Source organism: Zalophus californianus, chromosome 5 (assembly GCF_009762305.2).
Source record: "Zalophus californianus isolate mZalCal1 chromosome 5, mZalCal1.pri.v2, whole genome shotgun sequence".
NCBI lineage: Eukaryota > Metazoa > Chordata > Mammalia > Carnivora > Otariidae > Zalophus > Zalophus californianus.
In genome coordinates, this window is record NC_045599.1 from 72,550,392 (window position 1) to 72,564,866 (window position 14,475).

Sequence of the window (14,475 nt, forward strand, 5' to 3'; positions counted from 1 at the left end):
TCCCCTCTTCCCCAAAGAACCTTATCTTTTTTTGGTGAATCCTACTTCCTCTGCTCAGGAAGAATAGATGTAAAGCTTGAGAAGTTAGGATGTATGTAGCATGTTAGACATTGTATCAGGGTCCACTTTTCTCATCTGTGCTTTTGCCTTCCAGTTCTGGGCACGACTGAAGTGTGTGATTATTCTTGATGATCTCACCTCTTCACTTCCATTTAGTATCCCCCTTCCTTTTTCTCACATGCCACTCCTGGGCTACACAGAACTACTTGTAATAAAACATTTTAGGGTTGAAAGGAACATTAAAAAGGTCATCTATTACAACCACTAGAGAGATTCTCCTGAAATCCTTGTCAAACAAGGACAACTGGCTTACACTGTAAAACTATTTTAGCTAACTGAACAACAGAATCCATGCCAGTAACCAATGTGAGAAGACTGAAAGAGATTCTTGGGCTTTTCTCTTCTCCTAGGCAACCAACATATGTTTTAATGATGATTCACTAAAGATAATATTTGATTCAATACTTCAGGGAAGAAGGGAAAAGATAATATGATGAAGGATGGAGGAATGCTGTAATTTTTTTTTTTTGAGCAGGTAGGAATAGCTATTTATTCTATGCATAAGTCTTTTTTTTTTTTAAAGATTTTATTTATTTATTTGACAGAGAGAGACACAGTGAGAGAGGGAACACAAGCAGGAGGAGTGGGAGAGGGAGAAGCGAAGCAGGCTTCCCGCAGAGCAGGGAGCCCGATGTGGGGCTCGATCCCAAGACCCTGGGATCATGACCTGAGCCGAAGGCAGACGCTTAACGACTGAGCCACCCAGGCGCCCCTATGCATAAGTCTTAATCTCACTATTTTCATTAACCAAGAAAACCTTCTAGATGGTAGCAGGAGAGTAATACAGAAAAAAGCAAGGATTTAAGTCGCAAGAATGTTATTCTCTAAATTGGAACCTAACCTGGAAAGTCACAATGAAATATCCCGAGAGACCATTTGTGACCAAATATTAGTATGCCACCATATATTTACTTTGTAAAGATGCACTCTTGCATAATTAGCTCTCAACAAGTATAAAAGCATGCCTTGATGCACTAAGGCATCATTTTATTTATTTTTCTATATGATGTTTATATAAAAGTAAGTTATGCTTTATTCAACCATATACCAGATACTTCTCATTTCTAATAGTGTCAGTATGTTTTTATTGGTAAAAATAAAATATATGAAAACTATATTTTGACCAAATAACACTATATCTGTTGCTGTTGCTGCTTTTAACTTTGAAAAGTTAATTTCACATTTCATTTTCACCATATTACAATCCTATGAGATGGATAGCATCTGTTATTAGCTAGTTATCTGTGGTGCCATATCTGGGATGTGTCTCCTGGGTTCCACCTCTGGGCTATCTTTAGCTCAAAAATGTACTTTGAGTGGACTGCACCCCTCTGTGAGCTCTCACTTAGGTCCTGCTGATGGTCTTTACAGAAACTGATTGAAATCGCAAATGGAATCTATCTGTTACCTTTTCTCATCAGTTTGCCACATGTCCTGTTCCACAAGCTCTTCTCAGGAGACAGGAGCCACAAGTGCAACTCTGTCATGTCAATCATTTGACAAACATTTTCCAAGGGAAATGAATATGTTAAACTCCACATACAGTGTACAAATATGCTGAGTCTATCTAAGGTCTCAGATCTAGAAAGTGGTATGAAAAGAACAAGTGAAACCGTATTTTCTTCTTTGGAAGCATTAAAGATGTCTTCTTTAATTATTACACCAAAGATTCTCTAACCGACAACATATGCTTGCTAATAATTTTTGTCTTGCAGGAATATGAATGTTTTCTAATGGGAGGCATTTAAATGCCTTAGTTGAAGATTGATTCAAAGAAAAGCTCTCTTTTGGATTCATCTCAACATCTATCAGGTGGTATTATTTTTCCAATAGTCTTTTACACTATCCTTTGCTTTCGAAAGAGCTTATGTCCAACCTATAATTATTTTCTGCTAATTAGAGTAATTCATGGTTAATTATTCAAAATGATTCCTCTTCAAAATCAAATCCATTTCTTGTCATGACATTAAAAAAAGATACAAATAAAATATCAGGATGCAAATTTCTGTCAGAAGGGAATACTTCTTAAAAAATTTTCTTTAAATAGCATTAAAATCTTTCTCTACCAGCAAAGGCTCCATGATTGCCTACTTTAATTAATGTGAGCTAGAGAAGGGCAAATGAACCATGAAGTGATAACTGTCAATGTTTTTGATAATTACTAAAGATTAGTTATATTGACTATATTGGAATGAGTAATTTGGTATATCCTTAAAGAAGAGTTGCAAAGCAGTAAGACCTAAAAAGGGAAAGGGCAAACAGTGAATATGTGAGCTTGAGACCCTGGATGTCTAAAGACGTACTTTGAAGATGTATGCCTCTTTGTGGACTCTCAGCTGGCTGAATCTTCCTTTCCTGGTATTGTCCTGGTCCTGCTTCCTCAAGGGGCAGCTCCTTTCCTCTGGCATCTCCTAGGGAAGCCCTGGAGCTCCCTCTTTTTTCAAGCAAGGATCATGCTTTGCCTGTATTTGGACCATTACCCCACTCTGATCTCACTCTCCATTTTGTTCTATTCCAACTATTTTATGAATCCCAACTGTCTTTCCTGAGAGGGTAAGTTTCTCCTCTACCTACATTTTTCTTAGGGTATACTTAGTTGTTTTTTTTTTTTAATGATTTTTATTTTTTTAATTTTATTTTATTGTGTTATGTTAATCACCATACATTACATCATTAGTTTTTGATGTAGTGTTCCATGATTCATTGTTTGCGTATAATACCCAGTGCTCCATTCACTATGTGTCCTCCTTAATACCCATCACCAGGCTAACCCATCCTCCCACCCCCCTTCCCTCTAGAACCCTCCATTTGTTTCTCAGAGTCCAAAATCTCTCATGGTTCATCTCCCCCTCCGATTTCCCCCACTTCATTTTTCCCTTCCTACTATCTTCTTTTTTTTCTTTTTTTTAACATATAAGGTATTATTTGTTTCAGAGGTACAGGTCTGTGATTCATCAGTCTTACACAATTCACAGTGCTCACCGTAGCACATACCCTCCCCAATGTCTATCACCCAGCCACCCCATCCCTCGCAACCCCCACCACTCCAGCAACCCTCAGTTTGTTTCCTGAGATTAAGAATTCCTCATATCAGTGAGATCATATGATACATGTCCTTGTCTGATTGACTTATTTCGCTTAGCATAATACCCTCCAGTTCCACCCAGGTGGTTGCAAATGGCAAGATTTCGGTTTTTTGATGGCTGCATAATATTCCATTGTGTGTGTGTGTGTGTGTGTATATATATATATATATACACACACACACCACATCTTCTTTATCCATTCATCTGTTGATGGACATCTTTTTTTAAAACCTTTTTTATTTTTCATTTTTAGACTCATATTCTATCCCTTCATTGTAGTTAACCTTATTTTTTGTATATATTTAAGCTGTTCTCTCTTTAAAATTTTGGGATACAGTTTCTTCTAACAGACCAAAATATACCCTAAATCTCTAGTGTATGGCTTTGTTCTAGTCTCCTGCCTGATCACATTCTCTCCCTTTTTTTTTTTTTTAATTTCTCTTCTTTCTTTTTTCAGCCAACTTCTTATCTTATTAATTCCTTTTATAAAATCTTTTATAATTTTCATCTTTACAGTCATATTTCATCCCTTCATCATATTTACCCTTATTTTTGTACATATATTTGACAAAGTATAGCATCCTTTCTTGATTAAAACTCTTCAGTGTAGGGATAGATTGTACATACCTCAATATCATAAAAGCCATCTATGAAAAACCCACAGCGAATATCATTCTCAATGGGTTAAAACTGAGAGCTTTTCCCCTAAGGTCAGGAACACGGCAGGGATGTCCACTATCACCACTACTATTCAACATACTTCTAGAAGTCCTAGCCACAGCAATCAGACAACAAAAAGAAAGAAAAGGCATCTGAGTCAGCAAAGAAGAAGTCAAACTCTCACTCTTTGTATATGATATGATACTTTATGTGGAAAACCCAAAAAACCCCACCCCAAAACTGCTAGAACTCATAAAGGAATTCTGCTAAGTGGCAGGATATAAAATCAATGCACAGAAATCAGTTGCATTTCTATACACCAACAACAAGAGAGAAGAAAGAGAAATTAAGGAGTCGATCCCATTTACAATTGCACCCAAAACCGTAAGATACCTAGGAATAAATCTAACCAAAGAGGCAAAGAATCTGTACTCAGAAAACTATAAAATACTCATGAAAGAAATTGAGGAAGACACAAAGAAATGGAAAAACATTCCATGCTCATGGATTGGAAGAACAAATATTGTGAAGATGTCAATGCTAGCTAGAGCAATCTACACATTTAATGCAATCCCTATCAAAATACCATCCACTTTTTTCAAAGAAATGGAACAAATAATCCTAAAATTTGTATGGAACCAGAAAAGACCCCGAATAGCCAGAGGAATGTTGAAAAAGAAAAGTAAAGCTGGTGTCATCACAATTCCAGCCTTCAAGCTCTATTGCAAAGCTGTAGTCATCAAGACAGTATGGTACTGTCACAAAAACAGATGCATAGATCAATGGAACAGAATAGAGAGCCCAGAAATGGACCCTCAGCTCTATGGTCAACTAATCTTTGACAAAGGAGGAAAGAACGTCCAGTGGAAAAAAGACAGTCTCTTCAACAAATGGTGTTGGGAAAATTGGACAGCCACATGCAGAAGAATGAAACTGGATCATTTCCTTACACCACACACAAAAATAGACTCAAAATGGATGAAAGACCTAAATGTGAGACAGGAGTCCATCAAAATCCTAAAGGAGAACACAGGCAGCAACCTCTTCGACCTCAGCCGCAGCAACTTCTTCCTAGAAACATTGCCAAAGGCAAGGGAAGCAAGGGCAAAAATGAACTATTGGGACTTCATCATTTTGCACAGCAAAGGAAACAGTCAACAAAACCAAAAGACAACTGACAGAACGGGAGAAGATATTTGCAAATGACATATCAGATAAAGGGCTAGTATCCAAAATCTATAAAGAACTTATCAAACTCAACACCCAAAGAACAACTGATCCAATCAAGAAATGGGCAGAAGACATGAACAGACATTTTTCCAAAGAAGATATCCAAATGGCCAACAGACACATGAAAAAGTGCTCAACATCGCTAGGCATCAGGGAAGTCCAAATCAAAACCTCAATGAGATGCCACCTCACACCAGTCAGAATGGCTAAAATTAACAAGTCAGGAAACGACAGATGTTGGCGAGGATATGGAGAAAGGGGAACCCTTATACTTAGTTTTCTATATGCATTTTTTGAGTACCTTCAGTGTGCAAAGTCCTAAAGTTGTATAATTTTTAAATGAAGCAAGTTGAACAGGTCAACTGTGTATGACATAAACAGTTCTATTAGATTCAAACAAAGAGAATAAAATTATAGATGCATAAATGTAAGCATAAGAAAAAAAGGTCTTTAAAAATGGCAGCTACTTCTGGCATTCAGGAGACAAGAGAAGAAAATTATCTATCTGGGAAATGCCAAAATTGTTGCTAAAGGAAAGCAAACTACTTGCACTTTGATGAGGACCGATTACCACCTTGTTCTTAATCTTCACTAAAACTCCTCAACTTATTTGCTTCTCCCACCCACCAGTGGGAATACAGCTCAACTTTTATAATAAAAATTAACTTTAGAAAATTTTTCTTGAACACCTAGATTTTCATAACAGCCATGACAAAAACTAGGAAAACAACACAATTAGGTAGTGACTTTATAATGTCTGTGATGAGGACAGTCATGCTTGCTAAATAGTCCATGAGTCCCTTTTCAGTTTTGATGGAGACCTGTGACTTGTTCTGGCCTCTGGATTATGAGCAGATTTGCCAGGTGTCAAAGCATTTAACTGCCAATGGGAGGAGACCCTCTGGTGGGCTCTTTCATCATCATGACAACAAAAGAGGGTATCTGTTGAGATGACAGATTCAGAGATGTAAGTGGCCTTGATTGCTCAGTCACCACATGGAGGATAGTGCTCTAGAGAGTTGCCTGAGCTCCCAGTTACTTTGCTGTTTTCAACATACAAAAGTCATGACATTAATCCGTGCTCTATGTGACATAGGAGGGTCTCAAGGTACATCTTTGCAATGAATGAAAATGTTCCATATAGGCATATTTCTCATCTAAATGCCAGAGTAAGTTTACACAGGCAGCATAGTGGTGGGTCGTTAAATGCCCATCACCATAAGTGCAAAACTCCCTTTTTGTGTTTGCAGAAGTAATTCCATATCTTCCATATTTGGAAGTCAGTATGAAAGACTGCATGTTGTTTATTAGGAGGGCCTTTTCTTTTAAAAGCTAAACAAATAATTTTAAAAAATTTATATTACTTTGCTTTCTATAGTTCATTGAACTATACAAGAATGCAGAATGAAGGTAATAATTGATTTTTTACATGTATATGGAAAATTGCTTTGCTATTCAACTCTTTGAAACTGTTGCTAAATTCTGGCATTTTTGGTTTATATATCAAAAATAGTAATATATCATTCCTATCTGGATGAATATTCAAAGATTTGAAGAATTTTTATCATGACATTATTTAAACAAAATATTAGAGACCAGGTAAATGTTCAATTATAGATTATTCATATATTTGGAACATTCATTTCATGACATATTTTGTAGGCATTTAACATGACAATGTAGAACATCAGCTTTCAGATGGGATACAGTAACATTCATTATCTAGTTAAAAAATGGGAAGAGTTACAGCCAACATGATACAACTGTATGCATCTGCAAAACTATTTTATCTAGACTACAGCCTGATTTTCAAAATTTGAGCACATCCTTTGAATTTTGTATAAGTGAACATGTGAGTTGCTTCAGGGAAAAATAAATAGAAAACTACCCTGAAAAAAAGAATCCATGATAGGATAAGCAATAAAGGATAACTAAAGACAAAAGAAAATGATCTGCATCGCCAACTCATGGCAGCTACAGAAAATTGTAGGGTTTGACTTCAGAAGGTACACAAAGTGTTAAGACAAATGGTCAAAGCAACTTAGGATGGATAGATATTGGAGTATGACTTTCTCTTATGAAAGCAAAGACTTATCTAACTTGAGATGCATTCCCGTATATCTTTGTGAGGCTATATTTTCTTTCATGGTGTAATTCCAGTTGCTGGTCATGGAATTTGTTTTTCTTTTCTTTCTTTGTTACTTTAAGGAAATTAAGGTCAGCCGAAACATTTTTACTCTCCACATTTGAATCTGAAGCACAATTCCATTGAGGATTCTTGTGGAACTTCATTTTAGTTATGTTTTAATAAAGTCTTATTTGTATTGACTTCTGAGGTGGCATGGCATTCCCTCACTGATAAACTATTTGGGTTTAGTTTTTTTATGGAGAGATTTTAATTTAATATGATAGATTCAAACTTTCAGGTTTTATATGCATGCCTGGAAGCCTTTTAATAACTTGCAATAATAAACAAAATGAATTTGACTTTTAGGGTAGACACTCTTGTAATTGGTATTTTTACCAACTCAGGGTGTTTATTTTTCCAAAAAAATAAATAAATAAAGTGCACTCTTTCCATCCTTGCGGAATAAAGAGTAATGGAATTGCAACTCCATAGTTGCAATGAAAAAATTCACACAGATCTATTTCTTACTTTAGACCTGATCCTTGCATAACTCAAAAAAAAAAAGGAATTTTTCCCATATCTTAAAATCATTTACCTTTCTGTGTAGTTAGGGATCAAGGTATTAAAATATTTTTTAAAATATATTAACAGGTAGTAGGTAAGGCTAGTATGGACTAAAAACCTGCATAGGAAATTATATTATTTTAACTTACAAAATTGTATATTTTCAATACTGAAAAATGGGGTTTTGAACACAGAAGTGATTTTGATAAATGACAGAATTCTGCCTAAGGCCACAGTAGAGACAAGAACAAGGAACATAAGAATAGGGAATCTACAAATTAGCATGTTATGATTATTCTCTTTCATAGCATTTAAGAACAGCTTTGAAAAGTTCCACTGTCTTTAGCAGTTTAAACTTATTTCTACTGTACCTAAGTAGCATGTACTATAACTCAAATTGACAAGGTTGCCTGAGAAATATTGGCACAACTCTTGTATAGCGATGAGGCATTACTGAACAATATTTTTTGGATGATAAACAGTAATGGAAATTTGAGATTGAAATGGCCTTTTCAAGGGAGTAGGTCACACCTACGAAAACACAAGATAGGTATTTAAGTTTGTCTCTCATTCCTGGATATTGAGCTTCTTCAAGTGTTTGTGCGTTAGTCAATTTGACACCTCAAGGATCCCTAATTTTTATGAAGATGTCAGCATGCTGGTAACATTTTTTGAAAGATCTATTTAAAAAAAAATTCTGTATCTTACTTGCCCCAAGACTGAATATAATTTTTCATGAGAGTTACAGGGCTGATGAAATACTGAATGGGTTGTGGGAGGAGGGGTTGCAGTTGGGGCAGGTTGGAGGAATATGAGGATTTCAATAATTTTCTGCAGTGATAATACTCTGTTTCAGTTCTCAAGAAACAAAAGTAATAGCTACTACTTAGTAGGCTTTGCTAAGAACTTGAGGAAGGAAAATCACTGAGCCTCAGTTTCTTCATCTGTATATAAGGGCAATGTCTAGCTCTCAGGTTATTGTGGGGGAAAAATTACACAATATATACAAAAGCCAGTCCAAGTTAAACTATATAAAGATTTCAAGACTTAAAATCCACAGGTGTACTTTAATTCACTGAAAAACATTAAAAAATGCTGCATGAGTTTTAACTTGTAGATGTGCTCCTGATGTGGTGAACACACTAAAGAAAAAAAAAGGCTGTACCATTAAGAAAGGAGTCAGGGTGGAAAGAAACACTGCCTAATATAGATGTCATCTGTGTCATCAAAGACTCTGAAGGTCCCTTACATTGCAACCCTTCAGGACATTCCAATACTGATCTGCCTTCACTTAAGATAGGGTTATGTCCCACTAAACCCATAAACCCATCGTAAGTTGAAAATATTTTAATGCACCTAACCTATTGAACATCATAGCTAAGCCCAGCCTACCTTAAATGTCTCAGAACACTCACATTAACTTGCAGCTGGGCAAAACCATCTAACACAAAGTCTATTTTATGATAAAGTGTTACATATCTCATGTAATCTCTTGAGCACTACCCTGAAAGTCAAAAATGAAATGGCTATATGAGTTCAAAATGGTTTTAAGTGCATCAGTTGTTTACACCCTCATGATTATATGGCTGACTGGGACTTGGGGCCCAATGCCCAGCATCAGGAGAGACAATTTTACCCCATAGCGCTAGCCTGTGAAAAGATCAAACTTCCAAGTGCCATTATTGTCTGCATGCATATTGCTTTTGCACCATCAGGAAAGCTCAAAAATCATTAAGTCAAACTATCATTAACTGGGGACTGTCTGTATATAATCTCAGATGCCTTTGACCCATCACCAGTTGTTGTCACACTCACTCACATTTTCTTATTGTAAATCTTATTTTTGTATATTTCTAAATTCAGGTTTCAGTGGTCAAATAATTATATCAGGCTTGCAAAAAACTAATATAGTTAATAATATAGTCACTCAGGGGAAAGAGTAGTTTGAGGTTTTTTCTGATCTCATTTATATTACATCTTTCATTGTAGCAAAGTCTTAGGTAGGCTTGTAAAATTGTCCTGCTTGTTTCCAGTACTAAAATAAACTTCTGAGGAGTTCATTTCTCTCTCTTGCCTGTATACAAATGTTGTATGATAAGTATTCCAAGAAGAGTCTGTTATCAGTATTGGTCTTTTCCCCAGAGCTTGTTTCCCTTCTAGTTTCTAAACTTGAGTATCTTGGAGTTCTCTTAGATTTTTTCCCTTTCCCTCTACAAATTTATATTCATCAAGTCCTATTTATACTTCCTTTTCATTTTTGGGGGAGGGCTCTTCTTTCCTAGTTTACTGCTAATTTCATTCCAATGTCCCTCCAGTAATCTTCCACACAAACTCTGTAAACTCATTTTCCATGATAGTCCAACAAGCTAGGCAGGTCTCCTCCTTCACCAAATATCTGCTGACTTTGGGCAGGTGGTTGTAGGAGTATGGGTGATTTTCTTTGGGCAAAGAAAACCTTGCAGTGGGGATGTCTGGCTTGAGACCTGAATGATGAGAAGGGGTCAGCCATGAGAGGCTGTGATGGGGGTGCAAGCTTGATGTGTGTGAGAAAAAGGCGGCTAGCAAACAGGACATGGGCAGTGAGAAGAGAGGCCCAGAGGTGGGAAAGTAGCCAGGTCATACAGGGCCTCATGGAGACTGCCATTTTTTTAAGTATGCTGGAAAATCATGGAGGGATTTTAAGCAAGGGGAATGACAGAATCTGATTTACTTTTTAAATGGTCAGTCTGGTTGCTCATAGATGGATGATGTGGAGATAGAGTCAAGGGAGCCTTCCTAAACACTCCTTCCTCTGAACTTCCTGAAATTCCTTCTCTTACTCACTTGACTTTTACATATATGTAATCTTGTATTATTCCACTTTAGGTGTGTAGTGTACAATTTCACCAAATGCTCTTTAATGGACCTTTGTGTTCTCCATAGCACTTGATCAGATGCTTTGCATCTGATAGGTATACAACAGATAGTATAGTAACTGTTGATGGAGCCTAGTATATAAACTACCTATCCTAGTAAAACAGAATAAATGAGACCTGAAGAAGGTTAGTGTCTTAAGGAGAAGCCCCTGTAGAATAGCTCATCCTAGCAATGGTAAGCAGTCTGAAGACAGGGCTTCTAAGTCTTCTGTGTTCACTGCACCTCATTCCATGTTGACATCTAATAGAGTTCCTCAACATCACTGGAACTCACTAATAGTTTGTTGAAAATCATCCAATGCTGCACTTAAGATCTGTGCATGTCATTGTGTGCAAATGTGTCCTCAAAAGAAAAAAAGGAGTAAACAAAATTTGCACTCTAGTTAATGATATGCACATTGGAGTATTAGGGAGAAGTATACTGATGGTTGCAACTGACTTTGAAAAGCACCAAAAAATAAGATGAATTGATGGATGGGTAGAAAGATGGATTGGTAGGAAGCTATATGAAAAGGTGAGTATATTAAAATGGCAGGATCAAAGTGATTCTGAATATAGGGATATGGGTATTTATTATAAAATTATTTCAACTGTTCTATGCATTTCAAACTTTTCATAATAAAATAAGGTGAGAGTGCCTGGGTGGCTCAGTTGGTTAAGCGACTGCCTTCGGCTCAGGTCATAATCCTGGAGTCCCGGGATCGAGTCCCACATCAGGCTCCCTGCTCGGCAGGGAGTCTGCTTCTCCCTCTGACCCTCTTCCCTCTCGTGCTCTCTATCTCTCATTCTCTCTCTCTCAAATAAATAAATAAAATCTTTAAAAATAAAATAAAATAAAATAAAATGTGAAAAGCCGGTTGCAAGTGATAACTAAAAAAAGATCATATCAACAAAATGCTTAAGTTTATAGTTCTGTACTTCCAATTTTATGTAACTGAGCTTTCAGGAAATCTTCCAGTCCTTACACAGGATACAGATTTTGCCCATTTATTTATGACTTTGAAAAGTGCCCCAAGAAGCGGTGTAATCAATTCAACTTCTTATGGCTTCCTTAAGTTAACAATTTGGGTCATATTCACCTATATTTTCTAAGTGACGGCTATGTCTCTGATAAAATTTTCCGATCTATAAAAACCAGAAAATAAAGTTAAAACATTAAATCATTATTAAAATGAGTGTTTTGTGATACTTAATGATAATTAATACAAATAATTACATATTACTTGTTGGGCAGTAGAGTCTTGCCTTAGCATTTCATCAGGAGTGATAGCAAAGAGTACAATCAGCAGAATAGAGCAACAGTCTCCCCCTGACACTCTCCCCACCCCCTCCCCTAGCCTCTCCGTTCCTTCTCCCTCCCTCCACCTCCCTGGTTCCCTTTGCCTCATCTCTTTTTTTCTGATGAAGAGACACTGCATAGCTTAGGTAAGCAAGGCATTTAAATGGGAGGAGAAATGATCAAATGGGATCAGAAATGATTAGTTCAAGATTAAAGTTCCGTAACTAGTTTTGTCTTTTTTTTTTTAGAATGAAATTTCTAACAATCTGAAGCACTACTGCGCACACCATATAACAACATAAAAGCACAACTTTTGGTTTCCACCTTCTTTATCATTTTTCTAGACAGTTTATTTTAACGTACTGCTTTTGTGAATGATTTAAATGGGAAAAAATGTTCCTTAGTTTTTCTTTTCAAACCACAGAATGCACATTCTCACATTCACACTTTTTTACTCTAGGAAAAAGGAATAGAATGCCTATCCAAAGTGTACTTTCAACTTTCAGTTTGTATTGCAGACAATCGATAACTTTGAAGGAGACTTGAAGTGACAGCACAAAAGCATCCTTGCTTCCACTGGGCCAACCTATGGATAATATTTGAAGTCAGTGGAAGCTTTACATTTTTTAAAGGTCTGCCCAGGTGTCAATAAATATGAGAAATGGGCTCAGAGCTGTGTGTAAATGAATAGGTTGCATGCATTTTAAGGCAGTCTTACAGGAACACATTGAAAGATCTGGCATTCTTAAAATTGAGCATATGTCATATCAACATTCCTAGTACAAAGTATTTTGTTACTGTTTCTGGGCTCTAAATAGCCCCATGCAAAGGCACATCACTGAACCAAAGCATATGGAGGTGGCTATTCAGTTATGCTGAGCTATGCTACAGTATCAGTTTGCTACTGCCTTACTCACCTTTTTCTACACATTTGCCAATGGAAATTTCTGCTCAGAAATTATAATGTAGCAAAGAAAGAAGTAAATACACCCGCTTGGTGGATTCCATTTCTCAAGACATATCAATATGAACCAGTGCTATTGTCTGTTTCCCGCTGAATCAATAAAACATATGCACCTATGCCTTAAGGAAACAGTAACTCTTTAAATCGCCTTTTATATTTACAATTACCTAATTACTTTATTTTGTCAAAAATAAAGGTCATTAAAATCATCTTGAAGCTTCCCTTAAATTTCAGAAGTAGCCTGCAAGTTGTACAGTCTTTAACTATGTTCCATTTAACACATTTAATAGATGTAAAAGCTCACAAGTGATGATATAAAGGATAATTTACGCTTGCCATGCATTTTTGTCCAATTAATAGATTGCCTGCGTGTTGCATATTTTGCATGACAAAAGAGTAGAATATTAAACTGCCATTCATAATGAAAATGCACTTTGCAAATTAAAAGTGCCGAAACAGAAATTTTTCACCCTGTTTAGGAAATAAACAGTCCTTAACCAATTAAACTGCATTGTAATAATTCTATGATTTATTGCAAGTTGTTTAACTTTCAAAACTCGGCTAACCCATATTAAGGTCACAATCCATCATGTCTTGCTTGGAAAGCCAGCAAATAATGGCTGTTGTATTAGCTGCTTTTGATGATAGTATGAAAGAAGTATTAGCACTTGTCAACAAAACTGCTTACAACATAACATTAGCATGCATGGGCTGCTGTACCTATTTATTATTCTGGCAGCTTCACACATATTGTTACAAGCTTATAAAACATTTTGTCGGGTGGAAACCGAATGTACACTGTTTGGTTTTCTGATAGACTGGCAGCATAAATGTCTGGGCTGACTTAGTTTAGTTTAAGTGTAAATAGAGACACAAATTCTTCAACCTGTTCTCTTATTGATACTGAAAAGTGCTGAATTATTCAGCATCCAACTCTTCTGTTTGTGTCTATCACAGTTATCAATTACCCATCAGTCTTCTTGTCAAAACAGAATGGATTAATCTGGCTGAAAATAAGACAAATAAATGGATACTATAACAGGGGTGCGGGGTTGCCAGACTGTCAAAGGGAAATCCAGGCAGTGACATTTGCCGTCAAAAATGGGATCTCTGGCTTAAGTAAGCAAATGATTCCCCTTTGCGAGCCAAGAATGCACTTAGCTCACCGTAAGTAAATTAATCTGCCTTCTTTGACTGCTAATGCATTAGCACTGAGGTAATAGTTCAATTGCTGAAATTCCTTTATGTTTAAATAATTTTGGTCATCATTATTGTTTCTCAAGGAAATGCAGATACTTTATCTTGGTGAGGAGAGCGTTGCTGGGTAAATAAATGAGCCCGTTTAACAATGAAGTTATTGCTGATAGTTTTGTGCCACTTCATAGCTCTCGGCTCATGTGGTACCAAGTAACTCTTTGCACAGATGGCTGGTGGAACCCATCCAGCATCTGCAAAGTCCATCCCTGTTTTCTTTCCCAAACATTTTATTTGGAAATCTTGTTTGGCAAACTTCCTGAGACTCTGCCTAG

At 36.5% G+C, this 14,475-nt stretch overlaps 1 protein-coding gene across 2 annotated transcripts in view; it reads right to left on the minus strand.

The window, feature by feature from the left end:
• Positions 1-14,475, minus strand: part of KIAA0825 (KIAA0825 ortholog) — a 414,781-nt gene that overhangs the window by 65,561 nt on the left and 334,745 nt on the right. The window lies entirely within an intron of this gene.